This window comes from Mya arenaria, chromosome 2 (assembly GCF_026914265.1).
Source record: "Mya arenaria isolate MELC-2E11 chromosome 2, ASM2691426v1".
NCBI lineage: Eukaryota > Metazoa > Mollusca > Bivalvia > Myida > Myidae > Mya > Mya arenaria.
Window position 1 is genome coordinate 52,387,046 of NC_069123.1, and position 14,134 is coordinate 52,401,179.

Consider the following 14,134-nt stretch of genomic DNA (forward strand, 5'->3'; position numbering starts at 1 on the left):
AGCAAGTTTTTGGGCTAAATATTAGGCGATACCTAAAACAGTTAAACGCTTCTAAAATATTTGTTTGTGAAATATCGGTGCCTGTTTTACTCATCAATTTAACAAAACAATGACCACTACATGGGTGCGCGCCCAGTAGCATTACAACTTACGATACACCTGTTGAAAGGCACAAGATCAAAACCAAACAGAAACTGAACGAGAGACACAAGACAAACACCACTTACAAAACAACAAACATACCATACATGCATCGACATATGTTTATTAGCGGGTGGTAAAGTTGCAGTCGTGAAACAAAAGTTCACTTGAGTTTAATCTAATTTATGGATACTCAACAGTGTACTAGCCCCATCATTTCTTTTAATATTTGCAAACTTAGAAATATAAGCTTAAACCAGTTTAAGCATTTTCATTAATAGCTAAAGTCATGTCACCCCACGATGCCATGTTTTAATGTGTCTAAGTGATGATACCAGTTTACCCTTTTGTATATAATTTTCAGCTTCGGAAATTGGGTATTATTTAAAGCATTTTAACGAGATTTGCATCTTTCCATTTTGACAAACAATATAATGAGAGGTCCGTGAAGGTTATACTTGAGTACCATATCTTTTAAGGCAAAGACAAATGTTAAGAATATTGAACATATTTAAAGACGTGCAAACATAAAACATAATTATATGGAATACAATAAAGAGCAGTATACTCGTATATGACCTCTCCCCTAAATGAGAGCATGTTTAAAGAAATGTTATTATAAGTAAAAGTAAATTTTAAAAGTATATGGAAACAAGAGCTGTCACTGTAAATCACGAATGTCCCAGAGCCAGACAGATCAATGAAATGTGCATGCATTCACAAACAGCTAATATAAAATAGAATCATATATGTAGGTCATGCAATCATATATGTAGGTCATGCAATCATATATGTAGGTCATGCAATCATATATGTAGGTCATGCAATCATATATGTAGGTCATGCAATCATATATGTAGGTCATGCAATCATATATGTAGGTCATGCAATCATATATGTAGGTCATGCAATCATATATGTAGGTCATGCAATCATATATGTAGGTCATAATCATGCATATATAGGTAGGTCATATCATGCATTTGACACATCCACAGATAAGGACCTGCGTCGTGGTTTTATTTCAAAATGCCCACATGCGTAACAAAGCATATAACAAACATTCCATAAGGATTAACCTCTAAGTGTGACCTTGACCTACAAGATACGAAAGAGGGTTACAATTCGGATCAAATCAAAGTACTAATGTAAGGGGGGTGGGGGGTCATTTTCACAACAATATTTCCATGAGTTACAATTCCTGCACTGTACGCAAGTTCAAATTGCTGAAAATAATTATTTAATGTTTCATCCAAACGTTTACACTTTTCTTTGAAAGTTTATTTAGTAATGCTCTTCACAAGATTATCTTTTAAAATTGAACAAAATAAAACTTGGACAACGTGCACAACTTCACATTGCCATCTGTCTTTGTTTCAAAATTCAATCAAATCCTTCTTGTAGTTTCCGAGTTCTGCTCGTTACAAAATTTGTTTTAATAAAAGGAAGAACAAGAATGATACTTATAAGTAGAAAACGGACATAAACTGTCTCCCGAGACATAATAAGAATACTGGCAACAAAAGATGTGCCATCCTTTTAGAAAAGGAGATATATAATGAGGTTAATACATCCGTTGCATGTAAGAAGTTGAACATGTATACTTTGTGTATGCAAGATTCTTTCTAGAACTGTGTTGATAACACAGAATGGAATATGGAATACGATTTGGTATGAATTGCGCATACATTTGCTAATTTCCAAATAGGAAGTGCATTCACAAACACACGTCCGAACCGGATTAAAACTAGAGAACAAGTGAGAAAGGCGCCAAAATAAAGAAGGGCGGACAATTAAACATTCGGCGCTAAGAAAGAGTTCCCTCCCTTGATAATTATTAAATTTTCTCAAAATTAGTTAAATTTCCAAATAGGAAGTGCATTCCCTGACGTAGGGAATAGTTGGAAAGATCTTGCAACGGTGGGGGCGATGTCTCATATATATAAAATAATTATACATAACCTTACTACATGTATGTATTGATATGATTCGGTCCAGTTGCATTGCCTGTCTCTTAGACCTTAATAGAATCGATAACATTTTTCCGAGAAACATTCAGAAAAAGATTGCGTGTCTGTCTCTGTCAAGTTAGATAAGTGTCCTTCATGAACATTCAGGTCAAATTAGCCAGATCAGAGGTTGCTATACAAACACATGTATGAAGGAAGAAATTGGAAGGAGATTACGAGTTGAAGCCATGGAAATTCGTGGTTGTGGATCGTAACAACTCATGATGGAAGATGATTTAGAAGTTAAGTACAAATGGTATATATTTGTGAAACTTGATATATCTTAGAAAACTTACTATGTTAGACAAATGTTGAAAAACACTTTTTTATTTTTTATTTTTTAAATCAAAGTCATGATTAATTAATCATCTTAAAACTGTAAATCGCGTCACGTGATCGATTATGTCAACAAAGTCACAAAGTTTGTTCATAGACTCAATGCAAACATGGGGGAATTATAAATACAAATTATAACGAGGCTAGTCGTGCTGGCAAATAATGAACACAAATGTGTAAGGGAAGAATACCCTCAGTTTAAAGTTGTCCGAAAGGAATTATACTTTGAGTTTCAAATGCTGTCAAACTAGATATAGTCATTTAACAAGACACATTTAGATGTTTACAATACATTGCATATTTGTAATTTCGTTTGACGAGAATTTCCGTTTGAAAGAGGACTGAAACAACGAATGCAGTACACAGGACAAGGAACATGTATTAGCTGATCGGCTGACCAACACCACTTTCCAGACAGATATCCGGAGATGAGACCATTCCGATTAGTTATCTAAATGAGTCTGTGAAATGAGTAAATAACTTATCACTTGCGACAAATTGTTAACATATATATCTTTTCTTAAAGACGAGATGCTTATTTTGTCATGTCCATGTGAAGATCTACTGAACTAACAATGTCTCTTTTACAGGTAAGAATTACTTATGATATTGTTTACGCGTTCAAAACCAAGTGTGTTTATATTTGGAGTCAGTCTATAAAAGGTGGCAAACAGAAGACGTGCATATTCTTTATACGTAGTACAAGCAATGTCTGACTTACTTCAGGAACATGACAATACCATCAGTGAATCTACCTTTTCTCATGATATATGCGACGATCTAGTGGACACCGGTGCTCCCGCACCCTCCCCCAATCCAAGAAAAATAATTTACTAATGTTTCATCGGACATGACAATACCTCATGACCTGCAGAATACATAATAGATACTTTACTATGATTCACGAAGTTAGGGGTGAATTTAGGTTTAAGCTGGTGACCAGTCTTTTATATTTACAAAAGCAACACTCAAAACGACCTAAACGGAATGAATATAAACATTTTGTCAAAGTTCATTTAATTATATAGAAAATGCTGCCTCTAGATTGTGCTTAACAATGTCCTTAAACTACAATATATTTGATTAAGTTATATAATGGATTTTAGTTTTTGACTGACAATATCATTGATTCCTTGGAGGGAAAGCTATTTATTTAATTTTATGAGGATTAAGTGCATGCAAATGTTTGACTACGTTTCATGATGATTGGGCCTTGTGTGATTTTAACCTAGCATGACTATTACCATCAGCCTGATCATAATCGATCTTAACCTGGAACAGAAACATTTTACAACGTATCAAAGGGTATATGTGGGCTTTATATATCAAAAGGGTTTTCTAACATTTAACTCGTCATTACCAATAACCTTGCTTGACCATTATATATAGACACCTTCTGACCAAGGTTTATGAAAATTCAAAAGAAATTATATAAAATCAAACTTAAATTATAAAAGTGTTCCATGTTTGTTTCTACCATTTGACCTTCTTTTTGACCCTCAATGAATCCCATATAATATAACCAAGTGTTGGTAATATAAAGGAGACAAACTTACAATGTATATAGTTATAATACTTAAACAATCATCGGAATAAGACAATGAGTCCACCGCAAGCTAATCACAAAACTCGTTCACATGAAACAAACTGCGGCTTGAACCTGCTATATTATTATGCCCATATTATAAAGGTGAGCATGTGTTCTTCCGGTAATTGAGGCTATGTGTAAGTAAATATATTGCTGTTTTTTTACTTCAATGCCTTTGAAATACCACTCTCTTTACATTTAACACGCAAAAATATATTATGCATCTTCACGTTGGTGAGATTCGATTTTCGGCTAAATACCGGATCATGATAAAGAGCAGTAACCCTGCCTCTTCATTTGCTGCGAGTTGTTACGAGTTGTAACGAGTTTATAACTCGCCTCTTGTACAGATGCCGTTAATTTACGAAGAAGAACTCGTGTCCTCGTTTCTCGCATATTGCCGGGAAGTGCTTACTAAAGCATAGGTCACAATGTAACATGGACCGGAATATGCAGGTTCACGACGAACATTTGGGGAATTTCGTAGCTTGTTTTGTGATTCTGTACGAGTCGTAGTAAAAATAAATGTATTGTGACGAAGGATCTCACGTTACTTGAAGTTCTATTATATGCCACGACAGATTCATCGACTTATTTGTCATACTGGTGTCGAGTTAATATGCTTCATCAATCGTACTTTCACACGCCATTTTGCGAAAAAATGACAAGTCGTGGATGCCAAAAGTTTGGTCGAAATTCGTAGGAAATCAACTAATTCTACGCAATTCGCATAATTCTCCCAAGTTACTCCTGTGTTATTACTCGTGTTCTATTCGTGAGTTACTCCTCCATATCAGTGGCTATCTCAGTTTAAAATATATTGTAAACTTTCTGCCATTTCTGTCTGTTTCTGTCGTGAAAGCATCTAAAATTTAATTTGATCACTTCCACAACATTAATTATGTCCTTCAAAAATTAACCGCGACACAAAATTGCATATTTAGCACGACAAAATTATCGCGGATTTCACTGTGACCGAGGTTAAAACTTAAACAATTCTCGCTGCCCAGAAGCTAGATACGAATCGTGGCGACATAGTAAGAACAGGCGTTTCCACCACATGTACTCTACACATGCACGATACTTTTCGAGTGTTCTACGAGTACCGTACGAGTTTAGGCAGAATGATGACATGAATTGTTTGTTACAAGTGTTGATGAAACTAGATGGGAAGCACTAGTGGGTTTTGTGTCACATGTTTTGGGCGACTGCGTTGGTACGATTGAAGGTACGGATATGGTCGATGTAGTGCGAAAGTTGAGTCATAAGAACTGTATAAGTACGACCAATGATGATACGTATAGAGCGAGGTCTGCATAACAATATCTCCCATAAATGGCAACAAATACCGCGGAGATGTCTTAAAACATCCATAACACACAATTTGACCTAACTTCTCTATGACAACTCGTGGCCATCCGCAAGTCCTATCTCACAATATTTCGCGATAGATCGGGGGAGAGAAGGTGGTAAGGATGTGACAAGGGGTGTGATCAAGTGCCGCGATGTCCCTAGTGGTTCTTGTTTTTCGTCTTTTTAAAAAGAGACAAGTGAACTTTATATTTTGCGGCTTGCTAATATTCTTTATAATTCGGTGACAAGCACGTTCAGTGTTGTGAGAACGGTTTTGATGATATTGGGAGCTTCTATTTTTGCGTCGCGAAAATATTGCCGTGGAAATTTCCAGTTTGCATCAAAAAGTACAAACCTATCCATGAATAGGTTCTCCTAGTTTGACCTTCTGAATGCATGATTTAGATATTATACAAACTGTTTAAAATGAAATCAAAATTGTAGGTAAACGTTCTGTTATGTTTTCGTTATATGCTTCAAGATAGTTACCCAAACAATTCAGGAGTACCATTTAAAAATGACAAATAATTTATTTTCAATACCGCCGGTATAAGCAGCTTATAAATAAAAATGACAAAGCAAGATATTGATGTCCTCTTTTCTGTCATCACGATTTTGTTGTGTGCATATATTACGTTATCATTTTTCATGTTTAATTACCACGGTTTTCTAGAAATTGCCATATATAATGCTGATGAAGTTGATTTCCCTTGGGAGACATGAACAGAAAAGTAACAGTAATATTTTTTTTCATATCCTTTTTACCCCAAACAAAACAAAGCCTATTATTAACTAGACCAGGAACAAAGATTTAAGAAATCATATAGAGAAAAGATGAACGTCTCAACCGCAAAGATCTTCACTTAAATATCTGCTAAATAACTTTGTAAAATTGTAAAATTCTGCACAAAGTAAAATTCCAGAAGCTGAAAAACTATCAAATTACGGCATTAACCCTTTGCATTGCTTGTAATATCACACAAGTTCATCTGCGGTTGGAAATAATAGTCAGATAACTTAATATTTGCATAGTAAGATGCGTTTGTTTCTGGCAGCGTTTGATGTTTCAATTCCTTCGAAGGGTTACGATAAGTTTAAAGTTGAAGTACATTAAGATTTTATAGTGTATGGCTGGTCCTTGTATTTCTTATTGTATTCATAACACCTTAACAGTGTGTGCATACCACGTGATAAATTGCGTCATAAAAGCTACGTCGGAAGGCATTATTTTGATTTGAAAAAAGACTTTAAACAAAGATTACTTCACTATTTCTTCACCATTTTAAATGAAACACATCGCCGCTTAAGGAGCCCTGCCTTCGGTCTTTTACCAGAGTTTGAGTTTAGTTTCTTAAAACACTTCGACAAACCTTTTCACAATACGGCCGTCTGACGGAGCACTGTCAAAACATTATTTTTGAAACAGGTTTGTCGAAGTGTTTGATGAAACTAATGATCTTATCCAATTTCGGTTATAAAACAAATGCGGGGCTCTTTGAGCGGCATAGACTGCCTTTTGTTTTATTTAACATAGTGTTGCAAAACAAAAGTTATCTTTGATTTAAGTCTTCATTTTAAGCAAAATGTTTCCTTCCGACGTAGCATTTATGACGTAATTTATCACGTGGTATACACACACTGCTTAAAACCATTTCACATTCATAAAAGGCATATATATCTATGAATTTTTATACCTGTATTTGTTTCTTTAGATATAACGCAGTATTGACGAAGCGGTGTAACGCAGCATAGCAGCATCGCCGCATAAACATGTTTTTTTTTTTCGTTTATGCGGTGATTTTCAACGCATGAACAGGGCGACCACGTTTATGCGACGACGCTCAAGGCACAAAGCCGAAATTGCTTATATGGGGCGCAACTGTGCCTTTTTGCCACATGAAGAGGATTAACTAAACCATTTATTATAAAGCTAAATATATTTTAACAAAAACAATGGTGATGACGCTGATGATGATGATGATGATGATGATGGTTGTGGGGATGATGATGGTGGTGGCTGTGGTTGTGGTGATGATGATGGTGGTTGTTGTGATGATGTTGTTGATTATGATGATGATTAAGATTAGGGCGTAGCATATTACTTTGAAGAAAATACGGAAAATGTAGGCAGGCAAATTGGTTAAATTTTAGGTAATATCTTAAAGTTGAGCCAAAATTGAAAGTTGAAAATAAATTATTACTCCCCTCCTACATTTTATTGGTTAAAAATGACTAGTGCATAAAAAACACAACCAATAAAAGAAAGACGTCCATGATGACCCTATATCAGTCATCTGAGTCCTCTTGTACAAGTGCGAAAAACTAATGTTGTGTTGATATTTTTGGAAACAATATCATTTTCAAAAGTTTTCCTTTCGTTGCCCTGGTAACCAGAGATATACGCTGATGACCTAGACGTCAATAAATTTCACAATAGCACATTTACCAGTGGTTCTTGACATTGAAATAACTCTTAGCTCATCTGAGCACAAAGAGCACATGTGGAGCTGTAGGGATTGTTGGATTTCCGTTGTTTGTCCGTCGTTAACAATTGACTTTTCTAGAAACGTTTGAAATGACGTTGAAAGTGCGCATTGTCAAGGCCCGTCCGACTGAGAAAAAAAGTCGAGAATATACGTTACGTCATACGACGTTTCAATTTTCTGATTGTCCCAAATGACGGTGTTGTGCGTTGTCGTAACATATATTCCCGCCATTAGTCCGGCCAAACGTCATTTTAAACGTTTTCGCAGAAAGATAAAAAAAATCACATTTAAACCGATCTTACTAAATCTTTGTCAGAATTTACGTCTCAAGAAGCCTAGTTCAAAGCTTGGTAAAGTTGACACAAAAAAGCTTGATGAAACTTTATCCACCACTAGTGTACTAGTGTGTTTTAATTGTTTTTTATGCGGCGAAAGTGTGCCTCTTACAATGCCACATAAGAAAGTCCTGTTTATGCGTTGAAAATCACCACATAAACGTGGTCGATTTTGTTTATGCGACGATGCTGTTATGCGGCGTTACAAAGCGGTCGTACATAAATCTACATGTCAAGGCCATGTTTTGCATTGATCAGTTGAGAGAATAATCAAGTCGCTTGTGGATAACGTTTCTGAGGTAATCAAGTTTTCGGATAACATTCTTTGATGAATGCTGGTGGAATATATGTAACCATTTTAAAGCACATTCGATACGGTACATGTTTAAGCCTTTTCTCTATCTCTGTGCATAGCTATTTCAATAATGTAAGCGCTAAAATAGCCGTATACGTAAATTGTGTATCTATGTTGTATATTGTCAGGGTCATAGAATATTACAGTGTTGATGATCTCAGACACATGTATATATGTTTTAAGGTCAAACTTCAATTTCACGTTGTTATAGTAACGCTTTAAAAGCGCACAATATAATTATTTTGATGCAAAAAACTGTCGTTGTTTAAAATCATATACTGTTTGGATCATTAAAGTCAAATGAGTAAAAACATGATAAAATATTAAGATTTAAAAAAAATGCATCCACCCATATTGTGCGCCTGAAGGTCGATATTAACATACAATTTAAATAGTATAAACTTTGTGTCATCAAACGGTTTCGCAATTTCTGTGTACGAGTTTTGGCAATTCAATTTTATACTTATTTTCTAACCAATTTGTCTCGTTAAGTTTCTACCATGACCGATGTGGTAGATTACGACCAATATAAGGCCTTTACCAAAGCGTTTTATCGTATTGTAAGGGATATTTTATGATATAAATTTATTAAACTTTTCATAAGAAGTGATATGCTAGATAGTATTCATTCTACGTATTTGAATGTAAAGTTTAGGGCGAAATATGACAATATTGTAAGTAATACTTAGAACTACATGTTCATTAGGGGTTGGTCAAGGAGAATTGTCCTTGTTTATTTTCATTGTATCTAAATGATATAGAAAGAATTTCATGACAAATAATTGTCGGTGTATTTATAGTAATTATTTTAAGCTTTTTTATTATTGTTTGATAATGATAGTGTTGTCAGAATGTGCGGCTAGTTTTAATGGATGGATTGTTATTACTTGAAGAATATCATAGCAGATGGAAGTTAATTTTCATATGACGAAGGTGATGCTGGTTTTTAAGAAAGAAGGAAGTTTATATTTTTGATTGAAAAGTTTGTTTATGGGTCAGAAAATTAGAAAGTTTGAAAAATTTACATGTCTCTGAATTGTGTTTACATCTGGAGTTATTTTACTTGTACCTGTCCTTCATTAACTGGTCAGGTTTTATGGGCTACTTAAACCTTAAACGGCGCTTGTATTAATTGTATTCGTTGTCTGTTAAGCACAGACTAAAGTTTTTACTAAACTTATATATACTGTTTTAACGGGGAAGCAACGGCTGTGAAGTATGGCGCCATATTTGACACAGGTAAACAAACTCAACATATTTGTATTTATTGTGAGCTAAGTAAAACGTGTTGTAAATGTTAGAAGATATTGGCTGAACATAGCGAATATGTTAACTTTTAAATACATCATATTTATGATAAAATGTGCAAAGAAAAAGATTAAACCAAAATAATAGATCATGGATAAATATGGGTATACGCTTATTACATATACTAAAATGAAAACTACAGGAACAAGCTGAGTAATCAAATATTTAAGCAAAAACCTTTTATGGGGCTAGTGGCCAAAATACACCGAACGCGAAATTTAAAAATGTATAAACAACACAGACGGATCACACGAGAATCAAACTAGCTTTAGTTAAAGACGAGTTTACTGGGGGGTCAATCTAGTTGATGCGCGCACAACAAAGACGTGGTCATAAATGGTTGAACTAAAATGTTGGAAATATCGCTTTATTTTTGCATGTATTAAGCAGAGAGTAACGGATATAGTTATGCAAAACTAGAACCCAGAATTGAGAGAGAACCTTATATATGTGTAGATATCATATATCATCTGACAGTCTTCGCTTAAGGATTTTAATGATTCTAAATATAAAATAACATTGACGAGAAAAAAACGTGTCTGGGCACAAGATTGAAGAAGGGGCAGGTCAAATTATAAGCATATCAAACTATCATACAGAAAGAAAGTCAATTATGTTATGTGCTCGAAGATGAGCATCATTTTGTTCTTAAATGTAAACTATACACTGATGTTAGGAAAACATACCTATGATGTGCGACAATATGTGCTGAAATTTGTAGTATTATCAACCTTTCAAAAAGCCACAGCTCTTGTGTAATATGTGTATTCTCCTCAGGCATTATGAGATATACTTTAATATTGTTATATGAACCCTTGTATGTGTTACTTTTGTGACTTTTGAAAGCTGTGGATTAACAAGAGCCCATAGGAGGGAACACCAGCGCGTGTCTATTTTTCCCACTCAAAGAGAATAGCTCAACAATTATTAAGTCAAATATATAGGCGTTGCTGTATATGTGCGTTTCATATCTACGAAGTTTTTTTTCCATTTAAATAGCGTTACGGTTTTTGGACAAGGTGACTGTTCCTGCACGCCAACGACACCAGGGCTATTGCAATACTTCGACAATACAGAGGAGTTAAATCAAATAAGTATTCACGCGTGTAATTATATATATGCAGGTATTATTTTGAAGTGCAAAGTCAACATATATTATGATTAAGTTTAAGTTGTTGCCTTTATTGAAAAACATATAAACAGGTGCTACCGAATACATTCTTATTTCTCTCAAGGCTAGTGGGTCAGAGCGAAAATACAGAAATATATACTGTCATAGTGTCACAACCTACTGTATTGCTTAAAAGCAGAATGATTTACATTGTGATCATGTATACTTCTTCATCTCATGTCCTATTTGCTATTTGACGAAGAACCATGCATACTAAAAGTTGACACGATCCGCACTGTATTCAGTGCAACTAAAAAGACATGTTTTTTTAACTTGCCATTTTTTTTCTAAGGAGTAATGATTTTAATTCGTTCTTTTTCACTTGAGTTCTACTCATATGAAGTGACTTACTTGACAAAGAACTACCTTTTATGCATGTTTAAATGTATACTTAAAAAAGTCTATTTTTCAAGTGTTTCATGAAAACGGGCTTAGAACGCTTCATGTTAAATAACAGTGTTATACTTTCATAAAGTAGTATACGATTGTTATATTTTCATACAGCAGAATAATGCTTTATACTAATAGGTTTTTCATGTACGGGTCCAGAACGCCATATGTAATATATAATTATTATATTTTCATACAGCAGAAGAATGCTTTTTACTACTAGTAATAGGTGTTTCATCAATACGGCCCAAAACGCCATATGTAATATATCATTGTTTTACTTTCATGCAATAGGATAACGCTTTATACTGATAGGTGTTTCATGAATACGGGACCAGATCGCCGTATGTAATGTACAATTCAATGGTATACATTTATACAGTCGAATACTGTTATATACTACACTCTTCGACTAGTGCGTTATTTGTACAAGTCAAAGCAAGTATGTAGAAAAAATAAACAATTTTTACATAATCCTGCAAATTATTTTATTCCGAAAACAATCATGAGAATATTGACACTGTTATATAATGTACATGCTAAATGTTATACAATGATCTATGCGCATTTACTTTGCACAGCACCATGTTCAATAGTATAAATGAAAATTATAATATTAATGTGAAATATACAATACCTTTCATTAAATATATACAACTAGCAACTATGTCTTTAAATGATGTGTTGATATACTTCTATATAATATTTTAAGTAGGTGTTAGTTCGGAAACCAATAGGTAAACACATTTTCTGAGACAAAGTTTACAAAGCACTTTGTAAACGGAAAAAACAACATATATTGATTTGTATTTAATTGAATTAATTCTTAAGGTTATAGTTGATGTTGCTTTTTAATACAGTTTATAATTGTCAGTTACGTAGAATGAATACATGATACTTACAATTAGACTTTACATGTACAGTCGATGTTTTATGCTTATCATTTAATTACTACTGCAAGCATTATATAATATATAAATCTTAAAATAATTACTTTCAAAAATGAAGAGAAGAATAGAAATCATTAAACTCCGACCTCATCAGTGCGTATGGAAACAGCTTTCAACTAATATTATTATAAAGAACATTACTTTAAAAAAAATGTATTTTTTTTATTCCTTTGTGTGATTTGAAAATTGTAAATGTATGTATAAAATATATTTGTTTATGTTTTAGTTTTAAGCAATACCTTATAATAGGGATTGATGAAATAAAATTTTAAACAATAGATAAAAAAACTTAACCGCTAATTTTGCTGATATTCTTTAAAGATATTGACATAACACAATTAACTCGTTACTTTTAGGGACGTTTGTTCCCGAGTACTCGGCTGCATAAATATACTTATTTAGGAGAAAAAGTACAAAAATGAACTCGCGCGTATAACAGCTCAAATAAAGCAGCAATTACGTTTTAAAATCTGCTTTGAGGGGGAAAGCACGTTGTTGTCCGATAAACAAGTGAACGTTTCAACAAGATAAATATATTTTAAGCAAATAAAAGATACAGTAGATCTTATTTTCTATTTGAGAAAAAAATATATTTCAACGGTTTTAGTTTTTTTAATAATACGTTGTAAAAATGACGGAATGTTATTTGCTAACATCTTTTTCGTTTGAAAATAAATGACAACAATCTAAAGGTATAACAAAAATGCTTAAATGTATACATGCATAAAAATAACAAACGACTTCATATCAACACTTCATACATTATAATATATCATTTTAATGATAAAAGAAATAACATATCTATATAAACATTGCTCCACCTAGGCCTAAATAGCAGGGGTGAGTGTCTTGCTGCCCTTTTACAATGCCCCGGCCGGTATGCCCTTTTGTCTGACAGAGATACCTCTGATGATTATGATCTATATTTGATATTAATCGGAAATATTGTCAAGTCAATTTTCAGAAATAGGTATAATAATAATAATAAATGTACATAATTTTGAGACTTCTAAACGTAGAGATAACGGAAAGGTATTTATAACAAAGTATTGAAAGTAATTTACAATACATACACAATATGAATTGAACATAATCCCTTGCAAATGCCCAATTAAGTCTCATTTAATGAGCATCTAAAGTGCCCTTTCTGACCTAGCACTATGCCCTTTTAAAATACTGGATGGAGCATTATTTATATATAAAAATATACACTGTATGACACAAATAAGAAAACAAAAAACACGTGTACACGTTTCTAAAAGATTAAGATCCAAGTTTGTTCCCACCATCTAATTCTAAAATAATTAATACTAGCAGCATTAATCATTGCATAGTGTGGCGGCAAGTTCATATGCAACGACCAATGAAGACATCCTGATGAAAATCATTCTAAATTCGATAAATTGTTAATTTTACTATCCACTATGCAATTTATAGGTCAATCCAATGACGAACGGGAAAGTAGTCGAGAGAATAATTAATTTAAATAAAATTAAATTTATTTAAATTATTCAAACATGCATAATTATATAGCGATTATTCGGTATTTCATTTTTTTTAACTTGTAAAACGTATAATTTTTAGAACGTGCAAGGTACATATGTTAACCCAAAATGAATTGTTTTATCTTCAAATAATGGTCCAATAATATAAATACTATTTGTTTTCGACGTCCATATTCCTAGGTCTCTCCGTACAGTATATATTGAAAT